This window comes from Seriola lalandi, unplaced genomic scaffold, assembly GCF_002814215.2.
Source record: "Seriola lalandi dorsalis isolate HSWRI2012SDOR001 ecotype SW California unplaced genomic scaffold, Sedor1 jcf7180002054318, whole genome shotgun sequence".
NCBI classification, from domain to species: domain Eukaryota; kingdom Metazoa; phylum Chordata; class Actinopteri; order Carangiformes; family Carangidae; genus Seriola; species Seriola lalandi.
The window spans coordinates 708809-724876 of record NW_019524871.1 but is presented as its reverse complement, the minus strand read 5'-3'; positions in this window follow the sequence as shown (position 1 = coordinate 724876).

The window sequence follows — 16068 nt, the reverse complement described above, 5'->3', positions numbered from 1 at the left end:
TACGTTGGTCAATATGTCCACAGAGATGCTCAGTACATTGACTGTCCTTCAATCATCTCTCATCTCACACCCCCGTGGCAAATTGGATTTTTAAACGGCTTGTTTTTGATCATCCCCCCCCTCTCATAATTGACTGTGGTTTTCCTCCTAACTGTCTGTTTTAATCTTTCTCTTCTTTCTCTCTCTGTCTCACCACTAAACTTAATGAAACAAAAATTGTTTAAAAAAAAAGAATAAAAAAAGAGCAGTCTATAGCAACTCTCGCCATGATTTGTACAAAGGACAAATGACAAGTGTTTAAAGGGCTGCGGGGCGTTTTAACGTTCGGTTTGTTTTCTCTTGTCGACTGAGAAGGTCTCGGGAGACGGCAGGAAAAACAGCCATGAAAGGAAAATTACAGAGACAGACGGAGGGAGAGGGAGAGGCTGAGGGAGAGAGAGCGATAGAAAGTCGTCCTTGGTGATCAATGCATGTGCTATTGTCTGTTCTGGTTCTTTGTCCACAAGGACGAAGGCAGAGGAGGGGAGACGAGTGATGCACATGAACAGAGTTTAGGGCCCTTAGACTGAACGCCTGAACCGACCAGCTGGATGTAAAAGTAACTGTCCAGCTGCTGTTATACACATACACAACATATACTGCATGTATGCTGGCACCATTTTGATAAAATACTGTACGCTATCACAGCTTTATTGGATGTTTGGACAAACGTTATACTCAGCAGGTGAACTGATGAGATGTGGGAACACAGGTGGAGCAAGAAGTATGTGCACATATATGTGCACTGAGATGATCGGACAGGTTCTAAACAAACCCACAGGTTAGTCAAACTCATTTGAAATAAAGAATGAAGGTTTAGATTTGACCTACTGCGCTGTACCTGTTGTAGCTGTGCACAGTTTTCCTGTGAATTATGGGAAAACCGAATTACGGAATTATAACATTTCAGATGGACCCGCTTGGTTTTACTCTACCGAGTGAATTAGTTTTACATTAGAAAATAATTAGGTTCTCTCGAATGATCATCCAGTATTAGTTTAGGACAAACATATTGCTCAGCAGTGAATATGTCAGCTGATAATGTTCCAGCATAATTCTTATGAAAATAAATGAATAAATAAAGAGGAGCTGTGTTTTGCTGTCCTCTCTGGATGCAAGTGTTAAACCCAGAATCACTGATGGGTGTGGTCAACTGAGGGCAGACGCCAGCGGTGATGTCACCAGGTCCGGGTGGAGCTCACCTTCTACATGACTGCAGCGAGGTGAGATGATGATTTTCAGCGGCTGTTACTTGTTAAGGAATCCTTATCAAAATATTCTCCGTATAATTATATTGTATCTCAGCTGCTGCTTTGTTTACAACCCGTCTGATCTTTCTCCTCGCACTTGCCCCATTGGACATTTTAGTGATGTTGCCAGATCCAAGCAAATACTTTGGTGCCTACAGTGTGATTCTAACCCGAGGAAACAACTAAAACAAATGAGACCCCAGTTTTAATAGACCTCAATATATATATAGGATACGCATTGAATTTTGAGATTGAAATGTGCAGGGACTCTGATTAAAAGGGTTAAAAAAAAAATGTAAAAAAACAACAAAAAAAATTAACTGATCCTTTAAATCTTCGAGTTTAGGCTGTGTAACCTTGTGACGACTGAACTTGATGACACCTTAAAAAAGTCAAAAGGTGGTGAGAGGAGTAACATGACACAGAACATGTCATTTAACCCTGTTATTTGATTCTGTAGCCAGCAGTAAAAAAAAAAAAAAAGTTATGATGAGCAAAGGAGCTTTGAGTAGTGATGTGAAGCAGAATTTGTTGTGGAAAAGATCATGTACACGGAGCCAAACTCTTGCCTGAATAAGAAAAAGGGAATAAAAAGAAAGAGCCTTGAGCCTGTTAGGCCGAGTTAGAGTTACTGTGGTAGTGTAACCTGCATCATTTATGTGATTATTTCTGCTCTTCACGGGCTTTAAAATGTGTCTTGCTTACTGACAACACTGTAATCCTCTCCTCTGTTTGTTGTCATGACATCCTCATCATTTGTCTGACATGCTTCTTCTGTACACAGCCTGTCATTCACGGTTGCTTCCTGCTTTGGTGACACGGTTTATATGAGTGTATATACAGTATATGTATGTGTATGTGTGGTGGCGGCTCAAGACCGGAGAGAGAGAAGCTGACAGACTGATGGACAGAGACAGAAAAAAAAATCTCAACAGTGACAAAGAAATGACCTTTATTTGTCCTTGTGAACTGGTTTAACAGCACATGGTGGTGACAGAAAGAAAACCGCTGATAAGGATGGTGACAACAAAAGAAAGAGAGGGAGTCTGAGAGAGATAGTGAAAGAGGCAAAGATAAAAAAAAGGGCATACAGGAAAAAAAAAAAGAAAAAAAAGACAACACACCAAAAAGCGAAAGAGCAGCCAGACAAATACCTCTCTCCACCTGTAATCACCTCCTGCAGGTCAGCTTGTGCCTCAACTCGCCACAATCCTCCAACCAACTCTGAGCCCAGCCATCAAATGACTGTCTCTTCTTCTACCTCCCCCTCCCTCTTTTCTCTTCTTTCTCTTTACACACACAGAAAAAGACCTTGATGTTTTTCCAATAATTGGCAGCAGAGGTTGACTTTCTTTTCTCCACCCCCACCCCCCCCCTCATTTTTTTTCTGTTTATCTTTTTCTCTCTCTCCCTCTCTTTTTTTTTTTTTTTTTTTGCTCTTCCTCTTCCTTTAGAGATGAATAGTTGGCCCGGGATCAAAGGCAGACCCCAACCGGCCACTCTGGCCAACACAAAGGGGCGTTGGGCGCTGGCGTGGGGCCAGGTGCTGCACATGGCCACATAGCCAGGGACAAGCCGTGCAGATGGGGCCCACGGAGCCCTTGTCACCTCCACCCCCACTCCTGTATATGAGAGGTCAGTGGCTAAAGTATCAGAGTGTGTGCTTCCTGTAAGATGATCCAGTCTTGTGCGATTGACTCCCTTTCCATCTGTCTTTTCCTTGCGCTCGTCTCTCTCTCTGTCAGTTTGTTTACTTGCTACAACTGCCGTTTTTTTTTTTTTTGTTTCTTTCTAGATCTATCGCACACTCTTCTTCTCTGACTCTCCGTGTCTTTTGCTCTTCCAGAGTGCAGATCTGAGCGAGTCCGGCGGGCCTGTGCAGCGGGAACAGAACCAGCTGAGGTAAACATCTTGCCCCCACGGACAGAGCAGTGTTTAAATGTTTGAGAAGACCCGGCTAGTTTAGTCGAACACTTCCCCCTACCCTCAACAGCCCTTGTTTAAATATATATATAAGTGCTACGGCCAAGTCTGATGTGGCTGTGGCCAATACAAATAAATTGAGGTGGAGGACACAAAAAGTGGGATAGATAAAACAAATGAACAAGCCCCTGTAGTCCAAATATATATGCAACACCCAGCTTGCTTTTCAACTCCTTCAACTGACACGTTTGCAGAATTTCTCTGAGGACGGCCAGGATGATGTTACTGAGTCGGAACAGGATCGTTGGACTTTTGAATTACAGACCATTTATGATTCACTTCACTAAAGTTGTAACAAGTATTGTGTAAAGTCCACGGTGAGAAAAGTCTTTGCTTAAAGCGCATGAAGAAAATCTCTTTGTCAGAACTTTGTTTCCAATAGTTTTCATCTGTATTACAGCTGCAGTATATTGGCTTAAGCATATACACTATAATACACCAGTACAGCCTGGATCAATGCTGTTACCACATACCAGTATTTCCCTTTATCATGCCCTGCCTGGTCTTTATGGGAATCAATCAAACAACCTGCATTTTGTTTTGTTCTGTAACAAACTCCTGTATTTCTAACAAGTGATTAAAAGTGAGATAAGCTAATGAAATGTTGAATGTGCGACTGTCTGAAACCAGCAAAAACATCCAGGGCGTAAAAGAGCAGACATAAATTTTCAGGAAGGAGAAAAAAAAAAAAGACAACAGCAGTATTTTTCCACACTCTGCATGCTGTCATGCATGTATCCCCGGCTTCGGCCATATGTTTAAGATTAGATGTACTCTTTTGTTAGACGAGAACACAGTCAACAAAGTTCTGCTGGTTCCCCGCTGGTCGTGAATCAACGCGGCTCTGTCCACACCCTCCGCCTGGTGTCTTCATCCTGTTAAATACTGTGATAACAGCCATCACGTGTGAAAAACAACTCAATATTAACAGTACGAATGATGGTGTAATGTTCACTGGCATGTGTGTGTTCATTTCTGAACATGTGATGTGATGTGTGTGTGTGTGTGTGTGAGTGTGATAAACGACAGCTAATGTGTGTTATGCAAATGTGCGAGGTTACATTAACCTCTTGCTCTATGCTAATGCAGCACTAATGCTAGCGCTGAGGTTTTTGTTTAGTGTGAAGTCTTCTTTGAATAGTAATTACAAAATGACTAGACTCAGTGATAAATGACTGGATGAATGATCCAACATTCACTCTCTGTTTAGGTTTGGTTATCAGGCTCATGAGCTGCTAAATGCTCACACTACATTCATCTGCTACAGCTGCCAACTGTCAGTCTGCTGTTTGGTGTGGCAGGTAGAGAACAGTCAGTTTTTCTACAGTGTTTTTCTGCTGAAAACAGCTGCCTGCTGTGGCTGGATATGGGTCAGAAAACCAAGAGACTCAACCAAAAGACTCAAAAGTCAATAAGGCTGTGGAGCGCTGCAGACTGGAGAGACTAATCTATGTGGGATCATCAGCAAGAGTGATTCCTTTTACATCACTAATAGTCACTTGATTCATTGTTTATATAAAAATATTGATTCCTGCAGCGTTAAAGCGATGCTTCGCCTCGACACTCGCCCTCTGCACATGTTTTTATTTAAAAACAACCAAGGAAGCACGTGAAGCATTAAGGTAGAAAACACGTTTGCTCTGTGTCATAACAGCTTATATACGGACATCGTCACTATTTAGAAATAAAGCAGCTACTCTGGCAGCTGACGTGATACATATTCCAGTGAGAAACAGACGGTAGAAGCAGTGGTAATGCTGAATCAGACTATACACAACAATAACTCCACAGGTAGGGACATGACCTGTGTGTGTTCAAGTTAAAAGCACACTGTTGGAATAATGAAAAAATAATGTTGTCATGTTGTTTGCCTGCTTCACACACTGCTGTGCTTAATCTGATATTATATTCATAACATTTGCATGTATGAAAATCCTCTTTCCTCAAAATGTACCAGACACTGAATATCTGCCAGACAATGCAAAAACTCCTACTAGAGAGGAGTGCAGTGCAAACAGGCACAGCGCGTCACTGCTGACAAACTGTGTCAGGGCAGGATTTAATCAGAATTACTGATCAGCCTCACAGGATCATGAAAAACAGACTCTGTCTACCTGTTTGTCACTTTCTGGAAATTTATAAGCATAACAGCGTGACACAGTTTCCATCCAAAGCCACCAGTCTGCTCCTCCATCAGCTGTCACCGATTCCCTGAAACTCTAAATCTTTGTCAAACACAGAACCCTTAGCAATGTTCATTAAATATCGTTGGACACGAGTTGTCTTACCTTAACACTGGTGTTTACTCCTGCAGCTTCAGTGTCAAACCATCCACAGCCGTCATCAGATCACTGGAGCTAACAGCTGATTCTGCACTCCCAGCTAACAGGCAGGTTTCCTTCTTGAAAAAGAGAACATCAATCTATTCATCACTGTTGCAATTTGTGCAGTTTTAGGGCAAAACAAAAAACACCTTTTCATGTTGACCTCATAAGCCAATGACATCGCTCCTGTCTATAAAAGTTTTTAGTCTGTCATCATGGAGAATACAGGCTGTGGTTTTATGTCACAGTGGATTTCATAAGTTTTTTTACAGTAGAAAATGTCCAAAGCAAAAAAAACCAACATATTTTTATATAAATTAGTGCTAAAGCCCCTTTCGCACTGGTTAAGAAACCCGCTGAGACTTGCTAACATCAGGCTTTTGTTTGCAATGGAAAAGAGTTCAATCCGCATTCACACCAGGGTCTGATGACTCTGCAGCAGACCTGGGTTTTTATCAGCTCTGGCCTCGATCCGCATTGATTTAAATACAACATCCGGGTGCACCTGTACATTTTCAAAATTGTCCTGTCCACAAACACCGTAGACACACCTGTCACCTGCTCAGCACGGTGCTGTTAAACTAGTGACATCACAGCTACGCTGCGCTCAGGAATCACCTATTTCTGACACGTACAGGAGCAAGCTGGGGCTGAGACGTTTACCAGTCTACCCAGCAGCTCACTCTTTCGCCCCTGCGTCTGCATGTGTGACTGCTGAAGGTGTGTGTTTCCTCTCCGGCAAACTCAGCAGTGTAAAAGGAATCAGTTGCCTTTTTTAGCGCGTTTATCTCCGCGTTTAAAAAGCCTGCGTATGCCCGTTAATTTTGATGTGAAGGGTTGAGGTTCGTTACAGGCGCGACCCTTTTCTTGCACATTAGAAACTCTGACCTCCTGCTCTTCTATTGGTCGGAAACTTTCCTAGTTTCTTCGTTGATCACTGACCACTGATTTTTCTTTTTACCAATTGTGAAAAATTAACGTATAAGAATCTGTTTTAACGAACATGAGTCGAGGCCGACTACAGCCTCTGCGCTTCATGAAAGAGTCATTTACAAACTTATTGCTGCCATATATCAAGCCAACAAAGGGTCACTGCTATCGGACGCACTGTATCACTGTAACTGCCCCATGATGTATGTCTGCAAACAAAGCATGATATCTGATCATCATTAGGCTGCACAGCTGCAATAAATACAATTATAGTCATAAAGTCACTGTGAATAAACAAGAAACCCTGAGCAATCACTGATCACAGTATTAGGGGATAGCAAAGATTTGGAAAGATGCCATGTATCTCTCTCACACTAAGGACATGCAGTTGAAAATGATTCAATTTATAGCTGTTTGGAAAAGATTTAACAACGTTAAAAGCTTAGGTTTCTGTAAGCAGGTCCATTGTATATAGTGCAGGTAATGCAAACCCCCGCTGTGGAGAGGTAAATAAAGCCAACTAAATAAAACGACATGACAGAGTTAATGTGACCACTGTGGAAAAAAGCAGTTAGTTCCAGCTCAGATAACGACCCGCCCAACACAGAAGTCTTACTAATTAAAAGAGCAGAAAAAAATGATAATGCTTTTGCCTAAATAGGGTCAACTGCTTGGTTGTTTAGCTTCACTCGTAACTTCTTGGCTGTTAGAAAATTATGTGCAAAGAAGTCTGATGTTGTTTTTCTGTAATAATGGGCATTATTTTCACTTTTATGTGTTCCTCCTACAGAGAAAATAGGCCTGATCTCTCCCTTTGTGGTTGCTCCAACTGCTCACTTCCACCACCCACACAACACATTTTCCCAGGCAACAATGTTCCTCCAAAGTTTACACACAATAAATAACGATATGCCCAAAGCAGTTAGCAGTGGCCCCGCTCTCCGTTTCCTGGCTGGAGTTGAAATGAAATGGTAATTTTGACTTGAGGAGGATTTCAAAGGGATGGCCTCTACTTTTCATCTTGGTGCATACCACGAGCTCGCCGACACATTCACGCTGGGATTTGAAAAAAGAAAGAAGGAGAGAGAGGGAAAAAAAAGCAGAATTTTAAGTTTTTCTATGAACTTCCTTCTCTCTTTTTTTCCTGCCATCTCCCCACAGAAAAAGAGCTGTAACGTTGCTGAGATCTCTGCCCCAGATGGACAGCATTTATATAAACAACCACCCCCGGTTCAGGGAACATTTGATTGATGTGTCATTGTCCAAAGATTGTTTCCAGGCATTTGAATAGATAATTCAGAGCATTTGATGTAGACATTTTTTCTTCAAGGGGCAAAAAGGTCATTTGTGGGGGTAGAGCAGGGGTGTCCTATCTCCCATGCTATTTTTGCACTGAAGGCTCCAACCAGCTCGCCTGCTTTTCACAGGGGAGATTGACTGACACTTGAATCGTCCTTCTGATCAAGATTACAAGGTGGATTCCAAAACTCCATCTGAGATCTGCCTGCTAGCTCTGTTATGCAAAATACCTTTGTCTCAAGCTGAAGGCCGTAACACTGTGTGGATGTGTCCTGTGCCTATTTGTTTTCTAGGTCAGTCTGCAGGCTGACAGTGAGATTGGAGCGAGATGCAGCGGGGGGGGGGACTGGTCCAGGAACTCCATTATCTCAGCGATAAGGAAAGAGAAATGGAATTAAAACACACAAAACAAGGTCTGTCACACATCAGCACCGCTGGCTCCTGTCCTCCTATGTATATGAAATCTAACGCTACAGCCTCCCACTTTGTTCACTATCTTATTTCCGACACCGCAGCCTCGCTTGCACTGACCCAGCAGCCACAGCAATATCCAGGGGACGCTTTCCTTGAGCCGCTCGATCACATTCCAGTGTCAGTCACCCGCGAGGGGAAGTGTGTAGGTGACAGAAGAAGGGTGTGAAAAAAAAAAAAAACATAGTGGTGTCTTCATTATCTCCTAGATCCGCAGCCCGGGAACAAGCCCTGGGTTAATTGCTGTTGATTAGATGTATCTCACTGAGCGGGCCACAGAGGGAGGGGAGGGGAAGGAGAGGTCGCTCACACACAGTGATGTGAAATCAGTGTCAAGTGTTCCCTTCAGTGGCTTTAGGTGGTTGGTAGGTAGATAAGGAATGTAGATGAGGTAACAGGTACATGTATATAAAGTGTCTGTGTTTGATTACTGAAGCTCTGTTCGCTTGTTGTTCTGCTGCGTACATGAGGAGCTGTGCTCACAGCTGAGAGAGAAGAAATATCATGACCCCGAGAAAAGGAAGTAACTTTGGTGACAATATTGGACTTTTGTTGAAGAGGAAGCTCAGTTAATCATTTAATCATGGATCTGTAGCTTGTTGGGCATGGCAGTGTTGGTCTGTTGGTCCACCACTTTGATTCACACTCATCTATTATTGGATGGATCACCATGACATTTTATCGAAACATTCATAGTGCCCAGAGGATGAGTCCTATTGACTTTGATGATCGCCTTACTTGTCATCAGCAGATCAAAGTTTTCTCTTATCCTGTCAAATATCTCAACAGCTACAACATTTTGGCACAAAATCTTGCACAAACATGGAAAGTTCCCTGTGGATTGATCCTAATGACTTTGGTCAACCAGCGACTTTTCATTTACCGCCAACTCAAAGCTGACATTTGTGGTTTTAAAATAAATGTGGATGGATTACCATGACATTTGCTACAAACATTCAAGTTTCCCTCAGGATGAATTGAAATAACTTTTGTCAGGTCAAGTTTTTAATTTGTCCACAACTTTGGTTCGTGACCAAATACCTGCAAACCTTTGCAACCAGTCCTCCAGCCTGAACAACCATACAGGTCCTTTTTATCAACCCTCTGATAAGACCCAGAGGAGTGTCTCCTGAAATAGCCCCCCTACAGCGGCAGGCGTACCGGACCTCGGTTGTTATGGTTACAATAATAAACACATGGATGTACCACCAGTGGCGTACCTACCTTTGTCACCATGGTTACTATAATAACAGTCATGGCTTGGTTAGGTTTAGGAAACGATCGTGATTTGGGCTCAAATAAGTGCTTCCCCAACATTAGATGATATTTGTTGTCATGGTTAAAATATAAACCGCTGGTTTCACATGGGACTTGAACACCACTCATATTCCTATCAATTTATATTCAACCCCAACCTCTTCCTGACGCAGACCTTGTTGCGAAAGAAATAAAAATTAATTAATTAAATCCACTTTATTGAGTTAGTAAATTATATACGTCACTTTGATCCACTATCTATTTATCCTGGCCCAATTTATATTGTTCATGGCAACAGAACTGATGTATCTTTTCTCAGAGAAAATCCATCACTCCTGTCCACCTGACCCTAAAAACACGTTAAATAGTTGCGATGCGTGTAAGAGTAAATCCATCTTTGCCGTCCTATAAACAAGATATCAAAAGTCGACTTGTGCGCTGATGTTCAGATGTTCACACTCACTCACAGAGCCAAACGATGCTGTGAAATCTAAACCACCATCATCATCACTGTTGTCGGTACGTCGCCAAAACGATGTCTGTCTCCATTTGTGTGTAATAGATAAACAAGCCCCCGGGTCAACCCGGGGTTATATTTCTCTTGAACGTGTGATTTTTATCGCTCTGTTGCTTTTGTAGCCAAAATAATTACAAAAAAATGGAGGTGGTGCAGGCAGGAGCAGGAGTGACAGGCAGACAAGGGAGGGCAGGACGTTGTAACCTTCACGCCGCTCACAGAGTGAGAGCTAGCTTTGTTTAAATTTCCCAGATCAAAGGGTGCAATGCAAATTCCTGCAGCTTCCACACCACCATTTGATGTTTTGGGGAGCCAAATTATTGTGGTGATTACAGTAGCTGTACACAACCGGAGGAGCAGGCCAAACAACGGTGCTTGTTGCGACTCTCAATTAGTGGTGTGACATCTCAACACCCGGCGTCTAAGAGGCATTCCACAATACGAGAGGCTGTTTGGGCTGATAAAGTGATTTGGCTTGGTGGGGCCCTTTCATCTGCACCGACGTTGGGGTATTTGCGGCTTCTGGGTATTCTATCTACACATCCTCACACCTCCCCTTTTATTGTGACAATAGCGCCACTGTGTTCAGCGTTTCAATGGGGCTACAGGCCTACTGCACTGAGAGCAACTTCAGCTCAGTTGATCGTCACATAGAAGCGTCGCCGTGACTTGGACGCTTCTGTGACGTGAAATTAAAAAAAGGCTACACTAAAAGTACAAAATCACACACGTCATTTTCTTATCAGCATTTGTTCCTGTGTTTCTTCTCCAGTTTCGTCTCCAAACAGTTATTAGATATCACACCATTAGCGGCGCTCTCATGTTGTCTGAATATTCAAACGCGCAGCCATCTCTGAAGTTAACGACTCCAACCTTGTGTTTTTGTTTGTGTGTTATTGAAAGCCGCGGTGAGCTGAGAGGATAACTTTGCCTGTGGGAAGGACGGAGCACCAGAGGATCAGGTTCAGCTGTATTTCTGATAACGCTTTGCATTCTGCAGGCACCAATGACGGCTCTGATGCCTCGCGTTTCATTGTCTCTTTCATGTTCTCCTCTCGCCTTCAGTGTAAGCAGCAACGCCAGGGTGGAGGTGAACCGATGGCGAGCGGACTACCGCAGCGGAGGGAGATTGAGATGTGATGTGTTTCTGCCAAGGTGATGGACAGAGGCACTGGAAGGATGTTAGTCATCAGACCATCCGTGCTCTCTCGTATATGTAACAGCGAGTTGGAAAAGATTGTAGTGGTTAAAAACAGCGTCAAATGCGGTTAACATCACGACATGAATCTTTAACTGTGGACAACAGAGCGATACTGTATGTTCCAGAAAAGAGTTGGCTCGCTATGAGAGAAGCTTTAAACCATTAATCTATTAGAGGAAGCCAGTTTCTCGTCTTCATGATGTTACATAAATCAGGTTACTGCTTTTCATCGGGAATAATCAGATTGGATAAGTCTGGTGATTTTCTACATTTTGGTTATTCTCAACAAATCCCTTAAAAAATAAAACCTAACAATGAATTGATCAAGTTTTATCTGTGAGTCTAAAACCTTAGACGCATTTAAACACACAGTATGTAACTTCTGCAGCCAGCAAGGGGTCTCAGTAAAAACAATACCAAAATATGGCATTCGGTGACATCATGAAGTAGCATGGGATCATGCGAGCTCCGTCACCATTGTCGACAGCCTCTCTGGGTTTGGATTCCTTCAGTGTCGGTCATTCAGGAGGTGTTATCCACAGAGGTCTGCTCCTCTCCACAACAAACACACCAGGCAATCTGTTAAAAACACTCAGTAAAGCAGTTTCACATTAAAAGTCAGAGTTTCTCCGACACTTCACAGCAGACACAGGATGTCAGGGAACGGCAGCTGAATTATCTGCAGAGTTATCCTTCTGTCCACAACAAACAGACCAAGGGATTAAAACCTGTAGAAACAACGAATAATGCGATTATTATATATCAGTGGTTTCACCGATGCAGTTCAGTGGACACACGACATCTCTGAGCTCAGCTGTTTAACATTTGCATGGCTGTTTTCTCTGATAACTTAAGATCCAGTCGTCCGATGACTAAAATCCTTCATTTGGTCAAAATACATATTTGAGAACAACCATGGTGTAAAAAGTGTAAGTGGCTTAAAACTGGATAAAAGGTCAGTTTTTAGCCGACTCGTGCACATGGCATTTGACGCCATTGACAGGCGACTAAATTAAACATACTGTCAACATGGTTAAAATCACGTATTTCTATAGGTTTGAGAATTGTTGGAATCATTTGAGATAATGTAAGTACCCAACGCAAATAATATATAACATACGTCTAGTCACTTCTAGATATTTTATGAGCCACATTGTTGAACTGGCTGGCTTCATTACAATGAACGCACTTGTACTTTATTTTGACACTGTCTAGGTGTCTTAAATACTCCCTAGCACCATATCCACCGATGAAACAAGTCCCCTACAAGTGCTCTGTTTTCTCCTGTTAGAGTAACATTTGCTAAAAGCTTCAGAATTCATAGTGACTGTAAGACGAGACACGGTGAGGCTCAAAGACAGTATAAAATTCATCGTTACAGTTTTGTGAGCTCTTTGAGGTCAGCACTGTAGAGCGCGTCTCACTCTCTGAGGCCTGCAAGAGCAAGTTTAAAAAACCTGCAATGTCCTTTTCCTATAGCTTTATTCTTCTCTGTGCAGGGCTTTGTGCTGACCGGGAAACATCTATTCACTGCTGTGCGAAAGAGGCCCCTGAAACGCTCCTCCTCACTAAGAGAAACATATAACAGTATTAGATCTAGTTTAATTACACAGGGGCTTGCGGATGGGCCCCTCTTTTCTCTCGGCAGTGAAAATGCTTAGCGTTTGTTGTCGGTTCAAGGCTCTCTAAAGGATGTGCTGGCATGTGTAGGGTTCTGGCAGAGAGGAAACTTGCGGTGGGGGTGTGGGGTGTGTGTGTGTGTGTGTGTGGGGGGGGCTGAACTGTTATTGTTTGAAAAGCATGTAAGCGGCCTTCACAACACCGCATCCACGGAAATGAAGCAAAGACAGAGAGAGAGAGGAAGAGAAAGAGGCAGAGAGAGAGAGAGAGAGAGCAAGAAAGAAAAAAAAAAATCTTGCACAGCTTTGACTGACGACTTAACAGGCGAAACCGAATTTGTCTTTTGCCGGGAGATGTCAGATGCCTTGCCAGTGAGAGAGAGAGATGGAAAGAGGGAGAGAGAGCAAAAGCACACCACAGAATCTCTCCTGCGTCTTTTTCTCCTCCGGTTTAAGACGGCTCGGTGAATGCAACAACATCAAAGGCCTAGCACTCAGAATGTACATTGTTGTTCCAGTAACCACATGAAACAGAAAGGGAGAGATGGAGAAAGGCTGAGAGAGATGGAGCAAGTTTTTTTTTTTTTTTTTCCTTTCTTTTCCTTGTACATAAATAGGGAGCTATGGAGGGAATCGGTTTAGGAACGGTAGAAGATTAACTCTTTTATCTCTTCATTTCAAACGTCCTCCATATCCACATCCTCCACATGCTAACCACTGTCAGGATCTTCATGCCTGACCAGCACCAATACAAAGCAGAGGTGTCTCTCGTATTAGGACACGTATAACTCCTCCACAAACAGAGCTGATGAGAGTAGAAATAGAGCCGAGGAGGAGGTTTACACAGCTTCAGTCCTGACTCATTGTCATTAAGAGAGCCCTCTGTAATCGCAGCTAAACTTAGAAAAGAACAAGCTCTTATTTTTGCCGCAGAAATTCCACATGTGTATAAAAGAGGAACATAACGAAACAGTCCCAAACTTGTGCCTCAATGTAACCAACAGGCTTTATTCCTGCCTGCCCTTATCTTTACACAGAGACCACCCAGGAGCAACAAGTCAGTTCTCACCTTTAGTCTTAGCGTGTGTGTGTGTGTGTGTGTGCGTGTGCGTGTGTGTGCCTGAGCTTTGTACTTTATAAGCGCAAGTGTACGCCTATGTCTGTATACAGTCTTGTGTGTGTGTGTGTGTGTGTGTGTGTGTGTGTCTGTGAATGAATGTGCTTTCTGTGTATGTGTGTGTGCTTCTACCTCCCACCATCTGGGCCCTGTTTGGAGAGATTTTCTGTAAAAATCACAGTCACGCCGTGGCAGGATTACCACTGTGAAAAGCAGCACCTGGAAGAAACTCAGTGCTCCTGCTCCTTTCCCTCAGATGCTCAAAGAAGTTTCTGGCTTCCCAGCTTGAGGCGCAGGATTTGTTTTTGACCTACATGGGCGTCCTAGGCCTCATGTTCCTTTCCAAAAAGCAAAAAAAAAAACAGAAAAAAAATGAAGAACACATCTCAAATTCACACTAGGCTACATCTAGGAAGGTTACAGTATCACCACATTACAGTAGATAAACAAGTGCGTGTGTGTGTGTGTGTGTGTGTGTGTGTGTGTGTGTGCATGTGGAGATGCACACCAGAAACACAGAACCATATATATCATATTTACTTATTTATTTATATTTTTTTTAAATGGCAATCCAAGACACGAAAGGCTGATTATCCACACTGAGATATAAGCCTGTGAATGAAAGAGTTCAATAATCCCAGATGGAAGTTGAGCTGAAGCATCTCCACTGAAGATTTCCCATTAGAAATAATCTTAGTCCAGGATTAGCCACAATTAAAACTGTTTTGATGTTCCCACACGTACACACAAGTAGTGTTTCCATAGCTGGGATCGCTTATACAGCTGAAGCAGCTGCATAAAAATAAGATGAAAGACTGAAGACTTACATAGCAGACATCTTGCATCTCCGCTTTTATTTGTATGCAGCTTCAAAAACGTTGAAAATGTTCAATGGTTTCAAGTCAGTTGCTCTTAGAAATGTAATAAATGTGATGTATAGTTGTAAAAATAGCTAAATCGTATTTTTTTTTAAGTCCCATGTTCGGTTTTCATCCATTCCTGCATTTAACCTGATACTTATAGACAAAGCTCTTTTTCATTTTACTGTCACTTTTATTTGTTGGTTATTAGACGTTTTGACTAAAGAATTCTGGTTGGATGACACTGCACTCAGTCCGTCTTATCAGAATATCTTTAGCTTATGTACAGAGATGAATGTAAAAGCATCATATATAAACATAATAACTCTGTCGTGGTACCTTTCTTGAACATGAGTCCGGGCCGGTATTCAACAAGTCCTTCAGATAAAGTGACAAAACAAACACTGTTGACCCCTCCGCTGTGATCTGACCCCCGTATTGGCAGGACGACATCATCCGTCAGTATGGCTTCCAAAACCGAGGAAAAATAAACCTGTTTTTGAATTGAACACCACCGTGGTCAGGGTTTGGTTAGGTTTAGGCACAAAAACGACTTGGTTAGGGAACGATTGTGGTCATGGTTTTAAAGAAACCAAAGTTGACTGCTGGTAGGAAAGAGGAAGCAAAATAGTGATCTCGCATGTCATAGTCCAGTGTGTTGTTTACCCATTCAACCTACGCCAACTTCCTCCCTCTGTAGACTTTGTGACTCTATAACAACATTACATCCTTTTTTAGTGTCATCACATCTACGGCCACTAAAGGTTTTTCTTTTTCATTTGAACATAAACATAGAGTATGTTTTTGGGGGGTATTTGCTGCAATGAATAATGCTATCATTTGGCTTGGGAGGACAGTCTTCTGCCAAATGACTTCAAGCCATTGTTTTACAAGACCTTTCTCCAGTTAAATGTATAATGAAGGACAAAAGATTTCATTGGAAAAGTCATCACCAGCTTTAAAGGTGAAACCACTGAGCTTGTGCACAAATGCAAAGGTCATTACTCCTCTAGGCAATAATTTGTGCTCTGAACCACATGCAGATGTGATCTGAAAAAGCAGCAACATCTTTTCTTCTTTAGGAAAATGAATTGGTTTCATTTTTCTCTTAATACAAAAAGTGATAAGTTATGGTTTTATGGGAGTTGATCTGCTGGAACTGTTTCACAAACAGATATGAAAGTGGTATAAAAAAAAAAAG